Consider the following 13,194-nt stretch of genomic DNA (forward strand, 5'->3'; position numbering starts at 1 on the left):
TTAAATAATTGAAAGATCGGGCTACGGAAAATCACACAAATTTTCGGAAAAATTTTGACCACTTCACACACAATCGTCAATTAAAAAAAAACTACTATTTTAGTATTTTAAATATTTTAATAAACGCAAAAATAGCATAGTATTTACAAGGCGAAGTTATAAAAATTTCGAAGAACTAATAATGCACTGACGCACACAAAAATCAAACGAATACTAAATTTCATTTATCAAAAGCATTCGATAGTCGTGGCGCAACGATAACCATTTAGTCGCACGGCGAGGTTGTCACATATGCTTTAGTATACAAATGAATGAATGATTTTATTCGAATAAAACCATTCGATAGTTGAAATCATTCATTCAGTAACCATTCGATAGTCTAATTCATTCGATAGTTCCCATCGCTAGTTTATAGTGTACTGAACAAAGAGAGGACAGTAAACACGTTGCCAAACGTATGAAATAAACCGAGAAACTGTGCACATCGTTAAGAGACGGGAAGGGGATAGAGCAGATTTGTCGCAGTTGACCGGTCGACCCAATCAGTACCTCTGTCAGTACTTAAAGTTCTAGGGAGAGAGGTGTACGTCATGCGTTCAGCTTCACAATTTAATTACGTCTCGTGATACTTAATTTGTTTATTTATTAACGAGTCGTTGTAATTTTCCCTATAGCTTGAATTTTTTTAAGTGCAAGCTAGAAACACTTGCATTTCTGGTAAAAATAAGTGGAATTGAGTGGGTGTTCGATAGTGGTCGCGCTATTAAAACTCTGAATTCAAAAATCGATATCACGAAATCTATTACAAATAATAGATTGTAGTTTTTTCAAGAACTTTGTTAATATTTCTGCTGTGTTTTCTTTGTAGACAGTGTGTGAAAATCTTTATCAATAAAAAAATTTGACACGATTGCTCAAAATTGCTATGCTCTAAAAGTAAATGGATGGATTGTTTACAATTTTTGAATGGAAAAACCTTATCGTATTTTTCTTATGTAAACATATTGTAAAATATCCGATCTTGAAAATAAAAAAAAGTTTCAATATCTAAAGTGGTTCTTGAGTTATGGCATGTTATGTGTTAAAAAGTTGAGTTCTTAAATTATCGCGATTACTGACGTTTTCTCGTTATAAAAAAATGACACCCTAACGATACCCTTATAATTCCATTTCAGATGCTCAGAAACATGTCTAATGATTTTATCTAGTTATCTCTTAAAAAAAAGTCTTTTAAAAATAGCGGTTTGCGATCGTGATTTTACTTTACTTGATAGGGAAAGGCGTACCGGCAACGCCGCAACAGCACACCGTCGCATTTCTCTCACTCCGACTTAATAAGATCCCTATGCGATTTACTTCCACACATGTAAATGCCGACCCAAAAGTAACAGTTGCCAGCACGGTATATAAAATCCTTAAGTAACTCACTGATTAATCACGATCCTGCTCAAACCACTCAACGTAAAAAGCTCAATTTTGGCATACAGGTTGATTCTAGGGTGCAGAGGTTCGAAATTCATAATTTTTCGAAATTCCAGCTTCTAGGGGGTGAAATCACCCCTCAAATATTACAATATTTTTTATTTAAAAAACGGTCAAGTTTCCGTAAAAACGCTTTTTTTAACACGTATATTTTATTTAGTTTTTTACATATTTTAAGATTTTTTAAAAATGTATACACGGTGTTTCGAAAAATCTGGTCATTGATTAATCACGATCCTGCTTAAAACGCTCGACGTAAAAAGCTGATTTCTGGAAAACGGATTGACTTTAGGGTGTAGAGGTTCGATAAGAAGGGCCTTTTCGAAACTCGAATTCTAAGGGGGTGAAACCACCCCTCAAATATTAGAATATTTTATATTTAAAAACCGGTGAGTTTTTCGGAAAAACTCTTAAACACGTATATTTTATTTTGTCGTTTTACATATTTTAAGATTTTTTAAAAATTTATACAGGGCGCTTCATAAAATATGACCACTGAGTAATCACGATTCTGCTTAAACTGCTTGACGTTTAAAGCTGATTTTTGGCAAACGGATTGACTGTGGGGTGTAGAGGTTCGATAAGGAGGGGTTTCTCGATTGATTTTTCTCATGCTGACATAAATATGAGAAAATTTTATCCAGTTTGTATGTTAATGGAAATTCTTGTTTTGCTTTATCATCACCATTACAAATGATTAATTCGAAGAGAACGAAGTCGCGGGTACACGCTAGTATTCTTATATTATAGTACGGTCGAGATATTATAGATACTTTTTTTTGACACCTTGTATAATATCTAATAATAACTAATATCAAATAACTTACCCGAAAATATCGATACTTGTTTCTTCTTTTTACTCTTCTTCTTCTTCTCACACGTTTTAGTTGATTCTATCCTGCAAAGACAAACAAAGGCTCCTAAAGTAAGCACAAATATCAATAAAATTCAATAATCCGCAACCCCACTTTGTCCCAAACTTTTAAAAAGCTAAACAAGGTATCGATATAAACATTTATCCGTTATTTCACTAGCTGGGTGTTTTTGAAATGTCCTGCACAGTTTCTGCGAGGCTTTCGTTATACTATTTTATTATGATTAGACAATTGGATATTGATTTCTAGATAAAACTCTGGGGATTATCTCTACGCGAATGCAGAGAGAATAAAGCGCTTTTCGTGAAAAAGATGTTTGCACAGTTGCAATAATACCAAACATTCGAAAAAAAAACGGCGTCAAAGACGGCTGGGAATGACAATCGATGGTAATTTTGGCGAGGTCAAGCCCTATACGTCATTTACTTGGCCGGTAATCTTCTGAATATAACCTTCAATAACTTTCAAACAAGTCGATTAAATGAAAATTCATATCGGACCTTTTTTGAAGATAGTTCAATTTCCTACAAGAATAAGTATTGATTTTTACAAAACACTGATTTGTTAGGACACAATATAAAATAATAATAATAATAAACAATGCTTTATTGCACAAAAAGCCAAAATAGCTTCATCGACAAAGCATTTACAAAACAAACAAAAGCACAAAAAATATACAAATAATAAAAAATATCATTCAATACAAATAAATCAATTCAAAAAAATTTACGTCATTAAAATTACAAATAAAACATACATGGACACAAAAAAAGGCGTATCAATAAAATTTTACAATAAGAAAATTGTAAATGGATATAATGATGTAAGAGTTATAAAATATTAAATATTAAATACTAGACCTTTAACCAGTGTGTGAGATGATAAAAATTTTAAAATTCAAAATTGTTCATGATTAAACATCAACAAAAAAGTCGGTTACCGCATATAGGGCTCTCTCCAGTAAGTATGATTGCAGAGCTTTGCGAAATGCGGGAAAGAATGAAAGCGACTTGATATTCAAAGGCAGATGATTGTACATTTTTTTGGCATTGTACAGTATTGAGCCTTTAACTAGTTCTGAGTTCGGGGTTGGCAGATAAAGAATAGAAGAAGAAAAAATCGTGCTCCGCATTCCTAAGTGGATAGTTGTGAAATGGCCTTTCGGGAATAGCAGATATATGTGCTTGCGGATTAAGCAAACGGATTCAAAAATGAATAAAGAAGGAAGAGTCAGTATTTTGAAATGTTTAAAGAAGTTCTGGCAGTGAGTTCTACTGTTCAATCCCAATAAATATCGAACTGCTCTCTTTTGAAGTTTGAAAATACGATCAAATTTTGTCGCGCAACTTTACCAGAATTTTTTATTCATCGTGCTGAACGATATTTTCACGGTAACTAAAAAGGGAAAAATATTAATTTTTTTGGTGCACCCTACTGTATATGTAATAATACTAATTAAAGAAAATATTTATCCTAAAACACTCCGTTACTACACTCCTTAAATTTTATCTCATTAACATTCGTACTATAAAAGCTCCATAATAAACATGAAAGCAAGATACGGACAGACCAGATTAAGATAATATGCAGTTTCGCGGATAAAGCTGACCTTTAAAAATATTTACTTTAATTTTAATTAACATCAAATTTGATAAGTGGCCTGTATCAAAATAAATGGCAAAAAATAATACATTTATATACGTGTAGTAAAGCAGTAGCGTCCGCCAGAAGGGGTACGACAAAAGTTAACCTTCAAACATGTATCCCTAATGCCAAAGGACATTAGTATTTTAATGCTATAAGCTATAAACATTGGCAGTTTAACAGGAAATAGCAATGTTTATTATTTTTTAAGTGTCTTATATTTTAAAGAAATTAATATAATATACATTATTTAATAAATAAATGTTATTTTTGTTGATATTTCGTTTGTTTTATATTTGTAGCCATGTTTTTAATGTAATAAAAATGTAATGTATAAAGAATAGATATAGTTCATATCAAATAAACTTTTAGTCACGTGATTAAGCTTGAACGGAATCATGGGTGACACGGGAGGGACTAAATATTAGTCCTACAAAGACCGTAATAATCCCCTTCACCAAACGAAGAATTTTGGAGGGACTAGGACCTCTAAGACTCTGCGGTGATGAGATGCCCCTCTCGGGGGAGGTCAAGGATCTAGGAATCATGCTGGATACCAAACTGACCTGGAACCGACATTTGGAAAATGTCACAAGGAGGGCGGTGACTACACTAGCGGTAGTCAGACGACTTCATGGAAAAATCTGGGGCCTCAGACCACAGATGGTGCACTGGCTGTACACTGGAGTGGTGAGGCCTTTAGTAACATATGCATCCTTGGTATGGTGGCCTAAGGTAATGCAACAAACAACAATGCTCACCCTTACTAAGGCGCAAAGACTTGCATAACAGGAGCAATGAAATCAACGCCCACTGCATCAATGGAGGCACTTCTGGACCTTCCACCTCTTCACATAGTGATCCAGGCGGAGGCAAGAATGAAGACAACAAAGTGTCTTGTCTCTGGGAAATAGGACAGAAACAGGACACTTAAAGATGGAAAATTCTATCGGAGGATCTCTACTCCAAATGAGATCGGACCAAATGATCCCTCTTTATCACTACTACAAACCAATCGAGGTGAACAAAATGGATCGAGGAATGTGGACAGATATAACATTCCTTCAGGATGGACTAACCTGGTATACAGACGGGTCAAAGACCGCTGAAGGAACTGGAGCTGGAGTATTTGGGGAAAGACCAAGGGCATGCTTATCCTTTTCCTTGGGTAAACACTCAACCGTATTCCAGACAGAAATCTTCGCCGTTCTACAATGTGCAAGAGAAAACAGTAGAAGAGCTTATTCAGGTAAGCTCGTCAATATATGCTCAGACAGTGAGGCGGCACTTGGGGCGCTTATGAACCCAAAGGTATCGTCGAGACTCGTCTGGGAATGCCTGGGAATTAAATTATTCTGGGTGCCGGGCCACAGCGGCATCCAAGGCAACGAAAAAGCCGATGAGCTAGCTAGGCAGGGATCATCGGCATCCTATCTTGGTCCAGAGCCAGTACTGGGAATGCCCAAATGTATAGCCCGTAATGCACTAAAACTCTGGATCAGGAAAAAGCACAATGTCCATTGGAGAAACAGACAGGGGCACAGGCACAGCAAGGCTTTTATCCAAGGACCTACTGAAATGCACTAAATCTATAGTGAATAAGACCGCCATGCCACTGGGACGAAACAAATAAATGTTAAGAAAGAAATAACAACTATCTTAAAATAACTGACGTATTTTTCAAAGATATACTGGTCTATATTTATACATCGAGACACAGAATTAATTTAAAAGTGAAGGACTTTCTTGCAATGCGAGTAATTGATAGCGTTCAGTGAAAATTGCGCAAAAAATCGCACTAAGCAGGTGCGAATATTGTTACATTTGAATACAAAATAGGAGTAAAATAATATTCGTATGTAAATTGATAGGAGTAAAAGAATAGTGTTAGAATGGAGTGAAATATGGTTAGATATATCATACAGGGTGGTCCGAATTGTATTCGGGAAATTATATTCTGCAGAAAAAAAAATTGTAAAAAAGTTCGTATTAATATAAAGTATTATGTCTTAAAATGGCTGAGTTTTGGTGATACAGGGTGTAGAAGTTTCATTTTTATTTCAATTTTTTCCAAATAATTTGTTAATTTGTTGTAACTGTTAGTTTTTTTACATCAAAAATTTGATTTTGATATTTACTTAGTAGTTAGTAGTAGTTGTTGTAGTAGAGGGCACCACCTACGTATTTTTTAATTGGTTTGACGAGTAATAACTTTTCGTCCGTGCCTTGTATAAAACTACTGAGTAAAAAATATATATTTATAACATTTTTTACGTAAAAAAAGGTGTCTTGGTAAAAATCGCGACAAGTAATGGTTCTCGAGATATTTGGAATCGAATTTATCAATACCTGTCATCATTGACATAAATTAAACCTGTTGAAGCAAACATTGATTTGTCAAAAAATCAAGGAATAACGTTATTTTCCAATAGTTAATCTATACTAATATACAGGGTCCGGCAATAGTGCGTCGGGCATCTATAGCTCCTAGAATAAAAAACTTGAGAATTTTGTTTAAGTGCGAACCTAAAGTATGTGCCAGGATGTATTTCAAGAAAATATTTTAACTTCTATAGGGTGGCTCAAAAAAGTGTGAGTGGACCTTGATGATTTTTTTTAAATGGAATACCCTGTATATTATTGCATTTTTGGCTTCCTTTCAGATCACTTTACATAACCCTAAGATATGAATAAATATATTTTGATAGTTTCAGAGATATTAAAAATAAATAAAAAAATATGTATTTTTTCAGCCCTTCTTAAAAAAATTATTAAAAAATACAAGAACTGTCCTGAAATAAAAACTATATTAGGTATTTACTTTTAAATGGTCTGTACTTACTTTGCTATAAATATGAAAATCGTAAATTATACAGAATGTTCAAAATTCTGCGCCAAACTTTTTAAAATATAAAATAATTTTTCCTCGTTTTTTTAAATGGAACACCCTGTATATTATTTTTTCAGTAGACGGAGAATTAAAAAATGAACATTTTTTGTATTTAGAGTATTTCAAAATTTTTAACGGTTTCGCAGATATTTGCTGTTTTATATTTCATATGGCATTTTCCACAGTAAATTTTTATCAAAGCCACCCAATGATTTTTCTCTCGTATTTGACCATTAAAAGCGCCATATGAAATAATACTGCGCGTATCTGCGAAACCGTTCAAAATTTTGAAATACTCTAAATACAAAAAATGTTCATTTTTTAACTCTCCATCTAACAGAAAAATAATATACAGGGTGTTCCATTTAAAATAACAAAGAAAAATTATTTTATATTTTAGAAAGTTTGGCGTAGAATATTGAACATCCTGTATGATATACGATTACCATATTTATAACAAAGTAAGAACAGACTATCTAAAGTAAATACCTAATATAGTTTTGATTTCAGAACAGTTCTTGTATTTTTAATAATTTTTTTAAGAAGGGCTGAAAAATACATATTTTTTATTCATTTTTTAATATCTCTGAAACTATCTAAATATATTTATTCATATCTTAGGGTTTTGTAAAGTGATCTGAAAGGAAGCCAAAAATGCAATTATATACAGGGTGTTCCATTTAAAAAAAATCATCCAGGTCCAGTCACACTTTTTTGAGCCACCCTATAGAAGTTAAAATATTTTCCTGAATTACATCCTGGTGCATACTTTAGGTTTGAACTTAAACAAAATTCTCAAGTTTTTTATTCTAGGAGCTACAGATGCCTGACGCACTATTGCCGGACTCTGTATAAATAAAATCCTTAAGTGACTGACTACTGATTAATCACGATCCTGCTCAAATCACTCAACGTAAGAAGCTCAATTTTGGCATACAGGTTGATTCTAGGGTGTAAAGGTTCGATAAGAAGGGATTTTTCGAAATTCCAGTTCCAAGAGGGTGAAACCACCCCTCAAATATTACAATATTTTTATTTAAAAAACGGCCAAGTTTCCGAAAAAAACACTTAAACACGTGTATTTTATTTTGTTTTTCTACATGTTTTAAGATTTTTTAAAAATGTATACTGGGTGTTTCGAAAAATCCGGTCATTGATTAATCACAATCCTGCTTAAAGCAGATAAGAAGGGATTTTTCGAAACTCGAATTCTAAGGGGGTGAAACCACCCCTCAAATATTAGAATATTTTATATTTACAAACCGGTGAGTTTTTTGGAAAAACTCTTAAACACGTATATTTTATTTTGTTGTTTTACATATTTTAAGATTTTTTATAAATTTGTACGGGGTGTTTCATAAAATATGACCATTGAGTAATCACGATTCTGCTTAAATTGCTTGACGTTTAAAGCTGAGTTTTGGTAAACGGATTGACTGTGGGATGTAGAGGTTCGATAAGGAGGGGGTTCTCGAATCTCAAATTCCAAGAGGGTGAAAACGCCCCTCAAATATTACAATATTTGTTATTTAAAAAACGGTTAGTCTTTCGGGAAAACGCTTGGACAAGCATAATTTATTTCGTTTTTTTTACATATTTTTAAAAAATCATACAGGGTGTTCCAAAAAGTTGGGTAATTTCTTAACCACGATTCTGCTTAAACTGCTTGACGTAAAAAGCTTATTTTTGGTAAACAGATTTTTCGAAAGTCAAATTCCAACGAGATGAAACTACCCCTCAAATATTACCAAGTTATATAATATATTTATATTATTTTTTTCTCATGCTGACATAAATGTGAGAAAATTTTATCCAGTTTGTATGTTATTGGAAATTCTTGCTGTGCTTTGTCATCACCAATACAAATGATTAATTCGACGCGAACGAAGTCGCTGGTACACGCTAGTAGAATATAATTTAATATTGCTAAATTCTTACCTTTTTTTAGGAATTACAAGAACAAAAATCGTCTGAAAACGTCACCATATTTATTACCCTGTTTACAACCACTGTTGTATGTACTTTCCGAGACAGCTGATTACCTAAAAAAGTTATATTAAAATTTCATGCTGGACTTACGTAAATGATATAGAAATATCGAAGAAACTTATATAATTATTTTTAAAGTGCGTTAACATCGAGCGGTATTAATTTTTTTCAAAGGTTGAATAATCTTTCATACATAAAACTAAAAAAGAAATAATTATTAACAAAAGTAAAAGTAGACTTTATATATCGCCCTTTCACTTTACATAATGCTTTATGAAAATAATAGATTTTGAATTAACATGCATTTAGTAATAATTTTAATAGGTTTCGTGAATTAAAGAAGGGTTAATCAGTGTATTTATTTTTGTGATCCATATGCTTTCTAACTGGTAAATAACAGTAGTATTATCACAACAGGGGCGGCTCGTAGCACTGGAAGATGGTGAGGCACATTAGAAGAGAATTTTTATTAGTATGTATATAGGGTGACCATTAGTACGAGGAAGTCCAATATCTTCGTAGTTGACAAATATATGAAAAAAAAGTTCTATATAAAAAAAGTGCATATCCTAAAAAAATATTTTCTTTAAAATTGCAATCGCATTACCATTTTTCTGTACAGAATTGGGTTCAGCATAAAATTCAGCATACATCACACTACACATGATTTATTTGAAGCACTATATATGCGGGATTTCCATGATAATTCATTTTTGAAAAATTTAATTTTTTAAAAAGTGGTAAAAACCTGGAGTGAATTTAACTCATTGATATATTATTGCTTAAGTACTCGTATGTATATAGCTAGATATTTAGGACAAAAGAAGAAATCCGAGAAAAATTTACATTATTTTATACAGGGATTTTTTTATGGTACGGCCAACATTGCAATATTATAATGCTATATCTCAATTTTTTTAAATGCAATACACACTGTATATTATTTTTAGTATTTTAGATACCTACAGACTTAAAAAGCGCACATTTTTGTATTTAAAATATTTCTAAAATTTTAGCAGTTTCCTTAAGCCTTATGTAATATAATTCGCAGTATTATACCGTATGATCGAATAAAAACGGCGTCAGCGATGGCTATGAAATGAAGGTAGTTGTCATTTTATATGTAAAATTATATGGAAAATGTCATCGATCGTCATTTTCATGCCAACTGGACGCCGTTTTTTTTTTCGATCATACGGTACCTATTACATAGGGCTATTGCAACAGTAAATTTTTATCAAAGCGACCTCAGGATATTTTGTCTTATATTTTACTCTGTATGGTAAAATTTTGTTTTTCTACCCATCCTATAAAAATAAAACAAAATGAAATCTCTGTAACAGGTTGCTTTACTTTTTGACTATACGAGTACACAACTTATCTAGAAATGATTCGAATTCGAAAAACTTTACCTGGGGAAGTCCTTTGATGATGCATTGTGTCCCTCTAAATCATCATATCAATCCACAAGTCACTGCCCACTTTTTAGGTATTTACTTAATACGTTGTAATCAGTAAGACGAGTAATTAAACATGCAATTCACATTAAAAAACGTATATATTAATCAATTAGAGACAAAACAGTGCAATAACCGGCAGAGTAAATTCAAACTGTGATTCAAACTAATACAAATTCCCAAATAATGCAATTCTGCATTTTCAGCCTGTCGCCTAAAATCTCTCGGGCTGATCGGGAAGTGATACATATTTTTAACGAACGGCTTTTAAGGTTTAAATTTACATTTGAGGCTCGCCTCAATACGGTCTTTTTACGCGCTACTACTCCATACATTTTATCTCTCTTCAACTAAAGGTTTTGCCTATGCTTTTTCTTTTCATTCTATAGATTTAAGATTCCAGTGAACGCTGTCGCTCCGTCAATGCGATATACCACAATATGTTAGACAAGGAAAGGCGAGAGGCAAACCTCTGCACATATACTTCTTAAAGAACAAATGAGATGGATACATATATCGTCGAGTTTGTCGCATATGGAAAAGGAAGCGCGTTTAAAGGAATACCATCGACGTAATTTATTGTAGAATGACGGATAACAAATACAATTATTATTGATGCAAATAGGGAAAAAAATATAAAATTGTGATTAAAGATGTATCGATTAATACGTGTAATTCTTTAAATGTATTGGTGAGGCACTGCCTCATCTGCCTCATAGGACAAGCCGCCCCTGTATCACAATCTTTGATATGACAAAAATGGCCAATTTTCGTGACTAAAAGTGTATTTTTTATGAACTGTATATTTTTTGTTTGAAAATACTTAGATAGAATAAATGAATGACTACCTTTACTTAAATTTGAATTTGAATTTGACTTACCCATCAAAATCTAATTTACTAATCTAAATCACACTACCGCTTCATAAGGGATTCTCCATCTTGTAGCATTTATATCCTCTTTAACTTTGTATTGGTCGTTAAGTAGCACTTCAATAACTTGAAACGGACATTTAAGCGCCTCCACTAGTTTTTTGCTGTCGTTACAGCTTGCGGTGATGGTCCACTTTAGGTACGTCGTCAATCTTGAAGTTATTGATGTAAATTTGATATTGATATATTCTACAATTAATGTTTTAACGTTTTAAGTACGGATCGTACGGATACTTGGCTAAATGTTTGAGATTTCTCTGCAATAAAATTATTTATTTTTTGAGGTTAGGATATAGCTTTCCTTATTAAGTTTAATAAAGGTACGCGCACACTGATAGCCGTACCGAACGCGCCGCGTTATTCATCAGTCGCTTCCAGAGTCTGCAGTGATAAGCGTATTTTTTAATATTTCTCGACAATGAATGACAACAAACAAAAAATAATTGAGGATGAACTAAACATTTTTCAATATGAGCCTATATATGATTTGCGAACTTTCTTAGCATATTGAATTTCTAATCTCCTTTCCTCATTTCATCATAGTGTGCGCACCTTCGTTGAAAGTAACACAAACAATATTTTCCTTGGGTCGATGCGGCGCGTGCGGCTCTGGTCAGTGTGCGCGTACCGGCGTACCTTAAGAGTGACAAGGAAGACGCAGATTTAGGTTTATTTGTCTTTTGCTCGCGTCTGCGTATATCGCTGGCGGTCACAATGAAATACTGAAAATCGGAATTTTGTTTTATTTATACTTTCCTATTAATTTTGAAAAATAGCGGTAAAGATATTAAGCTGATAAGAATAGATATTATATTTTGATCTGTGTTAAAGGTTAAGAAGAGGATCACAATGGTAAAAACGTCCGCCGTAACTGAGTTTTGATTGCATTGGTTACGACATTCTTTTTTGGGTTGTGTGTTTTGGTCCGCACTTTTTTCGTTAAAAAATGTCATTATAAGTGTTCCTCTTCTCAATTCTGTATAGAAAATTTTAAAATTTTGACGTACCTAAAGTCTACCAGACTCCAGCTTGCTATTTTAGTGAGCCAAAGGTTACCAATTTGAAATCCCTCCAATTGTTTTTTTTTAATATTCAGTCCTGAAATATTCTGTATTTTAGAGCGTTTTTGAATTTTACTCTTTTCTTACTTACGGTGATTGTACTAGACGACTAAAGACAAACGTGTTGAACAAGTGGACGTGGAGAGAGTGTCAGATAAACTGGACGTAGATGAGTTTTTCCTCTTCCATTGCAGCATAATTACTGAGTTAATTTTGTCACAAAACTACAAGAATTCACTTCGGTAAATCCGCATACACTACACAAAAAAATCTCACTTCTGATGTAGGGGATCTCACAAATAATAATATTATTTAGGGAAAAATAGGTATTTTAATAGCAACAAGTCATCTCTACAACTGTTTCTTACTAAATAACAAATAATGAGTATTTTTCGTATTCTTACGTAATGCAGTTTTTTTGAACTGACTCAGATTAATCATGCTGATGTTAAGGGAACCTTCGACTATAAGTTAATAAACAGACGCACAATTCTACAGGACCACTAACATGCAGTCATTAAATTTTCAAAATTACTGTGCTTAATTTTTTAATTAATAAAATGAAAAATATACAAAATAACATATATGTACTGATTTCTTTCGAAAATCGACAACTATGAAACTATAATCCCTTCCCCGACACAAACGGTACATTGTGAGACAGGAAATTGTAGAGAGAAACAAGTCCTATAACATAGGATACAACATTTTAATGAACAGTGCTTTCCATAAAATTAATAAAATGAAAAGTATACGAAATAATATAACTATGAAACTATGAACCCTTCCCGGACACAAACGGTACATTGTGAAACAGGAAATTGTAGAGAGAAACAAGCCCTATAACATAAGATACAACATTTT

Source organism: Sitophilus oryzae, unplaced genomic scaffold (assembly GCF_002938485.1).
Source record: "Sitophilus oryzae breed Bouriz unplaced genomic scaffold, Soryzae_2.0 scaffold_1189_pilon_pilon, whole genome shotgun sequence".
Classification (NCBI taxonomy): domain Eukaryota; kingdom Metazoa; phylum Arthropoda; class Insecta; order Coleoptera; family Curculionidae; genus Sitophilus; species Sitophilus oryzae.